Source organism: Pseudochaenichthys georgianus, chromosome 8 (genome assembly GCF_902827115.2).
Source record: "Pseudochaenichthys georgianus chromosome 8, fPseGeo1.2, whole genome shotgun sequence".
Lineage (NCBI taxonomy): Eukaryota > Metazoa > Chordata > Actinopteri > Perciformes > Channichthyidae > Pseudochaenichthys > Pseudochaenichthys georgianus.
This window is the reverse complement of record NC_047510.2, coordinates 14,234,398-14,242,035: the sequence shown is the minus strand read 5'-3', so window position 1 is coordinate 14,242,035 and position 7,638 is coordinate 14,234,398. Positions and strand designations below refer to the sequence as shown.

At 36.8% G+C, this 7,638-nt stretch overlaps 1 long non-coding RNA gene across 1 annotated transcript; it reads right to left on the bottom strand.

Moving 5' to 3' along the window:
- Positions 1-4,012: 4,012 nt before the first annotated feature.
- LOC139434243 (uncharacterized) lies at positions 4,013-7,638 on the bottom strand. Its single transcript, XR_011643622.1, has 5 exons — positions 7,560-7,638; positions 7,286-7,439; positions 7,087-7,197; positions 5,823-5,935; positions 4,013-4,418 (listed from the first exon to the last, which is right to left on the bottom strand). It is a non-coding gene; the product is annotated as an uncharacterized lncRNA (long non-coding RNA).

Here is a 7,638-nt window from a genome sequence, read left to right as displayed (position 1 = left end):
ATATCATACACAACTACGGTGTAGTTATGCAATGAATGAAAAACTTGGGTCACAGGTTCCTCAACAGTGCATTACAAGACATCTATCAATATGTGTGTACCTCCACCATTAAACTGTCATATTCTGCACATTTCGTATTCTATCTACATACATAAGAGTATAATTAATGTGTATAATATCAGTTAAAATAAGTGCTTCAACATAGTTAACATTGCAGGAAAGCAATATATTAGACTTTAAGTACTTTGTCAGGCTTAATATTTATCTGTAGATAGATACCCCCAAAGACCTTAATCTGTTATTTAATGTTTAAATAAAGGTTAATCCGTTTTTCTGTTTTGCACCTCCTCCTATTAATATCTTTGTACATCCTGCACTAAACTGTTTTATTGTAGAGATCACTTATAGTATCTTCTTGATTTTTATATTCTATATTTCTATATTTATACTTTCCCCCTATGAAAGTATGTACTCTTAATATTTTTTTAATCAAATATAACACATAAAAACAATAATTCAATAACGTGCTTTAACCACTAGGAGTAGGAGGTGCACACAAGGTACACACAGCCATAATAACTTTGTATTATTAGTGTGTATGTACAACATCTGAAGATGTATAGTTTTATGCATGCTTTCACATCATTTTACAGCATATTGATATACTATTTCAGACTCAGTATTTACATTCTTACATTCAAAGAAAATCAGTAATATCTTTAAAAACTACAGTCCTTTTCTATCAGCTGTGCACCGTTATGGTGTAAATATAACCTATCTATGAATTAGATCAAATGTAAAAGTCAGCCGAATTAGTGTTGATACTGCAAGGAGACGTATTGTGTGAAGAGAAATTGAAGATGTTGTTTAATTGTTGATATATTTATGATCCACGTCAAGTATTCAGTTTCGGCGGCATTTCTTCCAGTTTTTCCAAAGGTCTTCTCATCAGGGCTCTCTAAATAAAGAACTACGGCAGATCTGTAATATGTAATGAAGCCGAACCGTGTATTACAATGCCGTTATGTGATGACTTTCAAAGAGAAAAGCAAGAGCACTCGGAATTAAGTATTATTTTATTCTTTTAAAATGTTTTCCGGATTTCATATAATATAAACGCCAAATCCCAGCATGCATTGCGGCTAACACATCCAATCAGCGAGCTTAAAACCATAGCTGAGGATCTTGGGTAATTGCTCGAAATGCCTACGTCTGTTTCCGGTTATATTTATTTTGAAATTCAGTTCCTGACGGACGCCAAAAAAGCCCGAGATTATGGAATTAAACCAATAAATAAAAGCAAGGATAATTGTGTGTTATTGGTGAGTAAATAACAGTGTGTTATTTTGAAAAGAATAACAAATTAGAAGGAAAAAAAGATTTAAAAAATACAGATTTCAGTATCCTGAGACTCTGAGCCCCATTTATTTTCCTCACAGACGGCAAGAAAAGTCCGAAATTATACGATTTAAAATAAAAGCAATAACTGTGGCTTGATATTGAGTAAGAACATGTTTTTATGAACCACACAGCTTCCGGTCTTCCTCGACCCGACCGGAGAAAAAGACGTGCTGCAGCCTGCAGGCACGAAACACATTACCAGTAGAAATGCATTGCTTTTAAAATCGTGCTTTGCAACACGAAAAAAAGGGGCAAATCGTGATGGTGAACACGAATTAAAGATCGTGTTGGTGAACACGAAATGCCGTGAGACTGGGTTGATTATTTGACGTACTTCTATGAGACTCAGTTCAGTTGCTACCCACAGCTCTCCCTCATGTGTTTGCAGCCTTTGTAATGGATGCAGGTTTTGTATCCAGGCAACCACCTGACTGACCTATAGGAGCCCTCTGCACTCAGTACACTCTTTGACCTGCACACGTTCAGCTAATTTTTCAGCTAATGTTCAGCTAACGTTCAGCCTGCAGATTATGTATGAATAAAGGCAGGAATGCAATAAGTAATCAACCATAGGCTAATTAGTTGTTGTCTCTAAAAAGATAAAGTATAACCTAATAATACCAATAATTGAAGCGATAAGTGGTCACATCATATTGAAAATGATCATAATGCACTTTTCTTTTTCTTATCGCTTTTCCCAGTGTCACTACCCGATCTACAGCTCTGCCCGATCTGCAGTGCGCATGTGCGAGATTGTTCGCCATATTGGACAACTCCGGACGGCAACCCAAGTAGGACAACATTGACACAGTGGCTTTTGGCAAAGCTCAAAAATAAAACGAGAGAGAGATGAGTTATTGTTATTACAACGTGACTTCACTATTATTTAACAACTCTTTTTATTGGGTTCTTTTATTTGGGGTTAAGTACATTGTCAGAAGTGAGAAATAGATTTAACTTCTGTTAGACAGCTATCATACTGAATACATTATTTACTGTGAATGTGTGCAAAAATGTATGGCATATAGCTGTCTAACAGAAGTTAAATTAATTTCTCACTTATTCTGACAATGTACTTAACCCCAAATAAAAGAACCCAATAAAAAGAGTTGCTAAAAAATAGTGAAGTCACGTTGTAATAACAATAACTCATCTCTCTCGAGTTTTCCTTTTGAGCTTTGCCAAAAGCCACTGTGTCATGGCGTTGTCCAATATGGCGGACCATCTCGCACATACGCACTGCAGATCGGGCAGAGCTGCAGATCGGGTAGTGACACCCAGGTATGACACTGGGCAGGTTAACGTTTGACTTAAAATCCAAACAAAACATGTGATGTTCATAATATCCAGCAGGTGGCAGAAGTGAGCTTCAGAACATGTGTCAGCAAGCAGCTTACTGGTCTGCATTTGAATAAAGTGATCAGACGCAAGTGGGCTTCCTATACTTACCCTCTCTCATGTCAGGATTTCCCACAGGTCCAGTTTACACATTTACAACATTACATTTTAAGGTAACACTTTACAATAAGGTACACAAAATGTGCTTAGTTACTGAGGAACTACTAGATAGTTAATGGTTAGTTAATGAGTAGTTCCTCAGTGACTGCGATTGAGGAACTAATGGTTAGTTACTGGTAAACAGACTGGGGGGTACTGTATTAATGAATCATTCGTTAATGGTTAGTTAATGAGTAGTTCCTCAGTGAACTTATGGTTAGTTACTGGTAAACAGACTGGGGCGGTACTGTATTAACGAATCATTCGTTAATGGTTACTTAATGAGTAGTTCCTCAGTGACTGCGATGGATGGTTAGTTAGTTACTGGTAAACAGACTGGGGCGGTACTGTATTAACGAATCATTCGTTAATGGTTACTTAATGAGGAGTTCCTGAGTGAACTAATGCTTAGTTGCTGGTAAACAGACTGGGGTACTGTATTAATGAATTATTCGTTAATGGTTACTTAATGAGGAGTCCTGGGAGACTTTGATTGAAGCAATGGTCCGCTGCAGCAGGGCACATTTAAACCTGCCATCTTCGGCTGGCTTGGGTCCCACCCTGGATCAACTGGTGGAGGTGGATCCGATTTACCTTACCATTACTTAGGCCGTTTGGGTACGGTAAACTCAAGGAACGCAAACAAAAACAGTAGTTACCCATTACTAATGATTACCTTACCGTTACTAAAACAGTAGTTACCCATTAAGTAATGCTTACCTTACCATTCGTTAAGCATTGTGTGTCCCCTCAAGTAAAGTAATGCATCAAAAACAGTAGTTACCCATTACCTAATGCCTACTTAACCATTGGTTAAGCATTGTGTGTCCCCTCAAGTAAAGTAATGCATCAAAAACAGTAGTTACCCATTACCTAATGCCTACTTAACCATTCGTTAAGCATTGTGTGTCCCCTCAAGTAAAGTAATGCATCACAAACAGTAGTTACCCATTACCTAATGATTACCTTACCGTTACCAAAACAGTAGTTACCCATTAACTAATGATTACCTCACCATTAGTTAATCAGTTTAACAAACAAACAAACACTGTTGATGACAATGACGGATCTACAGCCACTGAAGTTTTACATTTTTATTCAAACAACGATGAAAATAACAACAACAAAAAATGGAAATAAAAAATACTTTTTATAAAAGAAAACTAAAAACAAGTGCAAACCAAAAAAACATCCATTCCTTCCTCACTTCCCCTTTGGATTAATGGATAATAGTCCTCCATTGGTTTTCAAGTCTTGGACCTTCCCCTCTAAATGTTGGTCCTTTATGGCAGCTTTACACATCTTCGAGAAATGGAGAAGGGTTTCCCCCTTCTTCAGTGTTCCCCGGATGTCTTGGTAGATGCCCGGGTTCACGGCATGCAGTTCTGCAATTCCTGCAGTGTCGGCAATGGTTTTGCGGTCCACTCCTACCGCTCTGTAAGCCGCCGTTTTATTATTCCCCTTGTTTACCGCCTCAAGAACACGCTTGTAGCGGCTTATGGCGTCTTCTGGGGTCAGGACTGAAACAGAAAAAAAGACAAATATGTAACTATTTAACAACAGTACTTTGTTGTTGCCTATCCTAATGATGTCTGTAGTGCAGAAATCAGTTAGGATATGGGTTTATTTATTGATAATATTGTTGTACTAGTGCTATATAGTGGTAGTGTAATCCTTACATACAAAATTGTGTAATGAATTGGTGTAGTGTAAAGGTATTACTAGTCTTGTAGCTTTGCTCAAAGTAATGTATACATGTTAGTTATTGTGTTTGGGGTGTGTACCTTTATATACAGAAGTTAGGTTTGGGCAATCAGCTCTACTTTTATCCAATCATGTTTAATAATGATAACTGATAAGACGATCCACAATGTGGATTTAATGCTCTATCGACATTGCCCCGTTTCTAATTTATAACGCATCAATATTGCCAAGTTTTAGCCTGGCATCCTCATGTCTCAGCAGCCTTTAAATGGAACAGTTTGGAGAATCTGCTCTCCCTGTTCTTTTATTAAAATCTGACACTGCAGGTTAATGTAAGCGTGCAGAGACCAGTTGTTTGGAAACAATGGTGTCGCTCTGAACAGAGCGACATCACAGCATGTTCTGTTTAACATTATAGGCCTACTTATATTCAGGGATACAAACACCTGTATGGTGAAATAAGAGAGAACTATTGGAAACAGAAAAAACAGCGTAATATACCATCTGACAAAGGACTGCGCTATAATGCGTCAATTAACTGGCTATTCTTTATAATATACGGATAGGAGACAGAGATGTTAAGTTACAAATAAAGGGTTTCTATTACTATTTAGATCAGGGGTGGGGAACTTTTTTCTCTCAAGGGCCATTTCAATTTTTACAACTTTCTCCAAGGGCCGTACAAATTATTGAACTCAATTTCTGCTTAAAAATTCTAAAATCACAGCCCATTCATTTCACCTTTCTTTCATGCTGTGCAAAGAAAAAGCAACCTCTTAATCCAGATATGTTACAATGACTCGCGCATGCATGCATACACGGTTGTGGCATGACCGCCAAAACAGAAAGATATGGACACAAGATGTGTGCAAATTTGTTTTTAAATATTGAAGTTAAAAGCATCAATCTGGTGCACTTTGAGAGCAAAATGAAGAGATCAATGGATACATCTCTCAACACCCATATGAAACAGAACTGTAAGCAGATTACTCTTTTTCTTTATGGATATTTTACAAATCACTCCCCTTTTAAACTGTATTCTTGTTATTTTAAAAAACGTTTTTGTTACTGTCAAAGTATGTTATACCTGTATACCAAAACTACAACTCTTCGCTTCTCCACGAATTACACAAGTCACCCAAATCAGCGTCAAGGTTAGCCTGTTTTTAACGCAAAAAACAATGCTGTGTTTTGAATATCGGGGCCTTAACACCAGGTACCTCCTACTCAAAATTCCCAGCATCCGTTGAGCAAAAATGGCTGCAGAACCCAGGGTGAGGATGCTCAGAGTACATAGCCCGAATGACACCTCTTTTCCCATCTCCTACGTATCCTGCACAACACAAAAGTGAAAAATCTGATCTACAGAAGGCTGTAAATGTAATAATACATTTGATTTTGATCATTTGTATGTATAATCTTATGAATGATCTGCTATCTTCAATACTATGGTTAAGTGATATTTAAATTAAACTTAAACAAATCTATATACAGGCTGTCACCATATTTTGGAATTGTGAAAAGACTGGCAAGCCACTTCCCTTATCAGCTTTACAGTTACCTGGATTTTATTCCACCAGCCCTGCAGATATTACACTAGCCTACAAACCTCAATAGGCATGACTCCTAAAATCCCTAAATCTGTTGATTTTTGTTCACACATCTTAGTCCTTCTTCTTAAAGTCCTTAAAGTTTTAGTTTAAAATAGAGATACTTTTTAAATATTGTTCTATAATGATTAAATGTCAGTGAATAACAAAATGTTTAATTATATAACTTTTACATCTCATTTAAAAAAGGTGGTTGCTAACTTTATCAGTGGCATACTGTGACAATAACTGGGACTTCAGCTCAGCCACACTTAGCAGACAGACCAAAAAAGTGTCAACACGACAAAATATTTAGATATGGATAAACGGCAGACTACTGTGACAACAGCAGCTGGCTATGGAGTGCAACTGTTGCATGAAATGACGGCAACCACCACACAATTACATTACAATTATAAATATATTAATTTAGAGTTTGTCTTTAACTGTATGAGACTACTACTGATACTCTCATTGAGCACTAGATAATTGTCTGTTTGGAAGCTGCTTTAATATATTAATGTGAGTCAAAAGTACATTTTACACATATATTCCTGCTTACATGATGTAGTGGGACATCCTGGTATTTTTAAGTTGAAAGTGCAATATCCAAATTGCAAGAAGCTGAGAATACAAAATTATTTCCTTTTTCTTCAGTAAAATCTGGACTTTCACTCTCTCTAGATCTAATCAATTACAGGTGGCAGCCATCTGTAATTTAGGTTACTTTGAAAAAAACAAATGGTGACAGCACTTAATTGTCTAAAGCTAACTGTGAGTGACGTGCACTGATACATTTTTGAGGAAATATAATCTATCTAACAATCTATGTAAGCACTGAAAGCATCTGAAGCAGAAATACAGAACTTCTTTATCTATGTCATTGTATGCCAACCTGAACAATCTTTGAATTGCGTTCTGCAAAACTGACAAGACGAAATGCAAAACATGGTGGACATTTCCTCGCGATAGGACTCAGAATGGTGAAACCAATTTGTGTCCACACCTGTAATAAGAAAGTATAAAACAATAAGCCTAAGGTTTAATTTAGCAAGCTTATTGAAATTGAATTTGTAAAATACAATATTTCTTACTCAATATCCACAAAAAGTGTGCCTTTTTCCGGAAAGCGTCCTGGCTGACGGTATTTCTTACTTTCCAACAAACCAGAGAAAGCGTCAAATATGCCATGTCTCCAGCATCAAGAACTACCTCCAAAAGAATGCTCTGCAGCAATTCTTGCGGTAGCTATGGACATATTTTTTCAAGAACCAGGTTAACAACAGAACTGAATTTCAAAACAAATATTTGTGTATATTTATATATTGATATGCTCCTTCTTCATAACCAACCAAGAGAAGTGGTTACCTTAAGAATCCAGCAACATGTCTTTCTTGTGTCCACCATATTTTTTGGGCGTTCAGCTCTTTTATTGAATCCAACCACT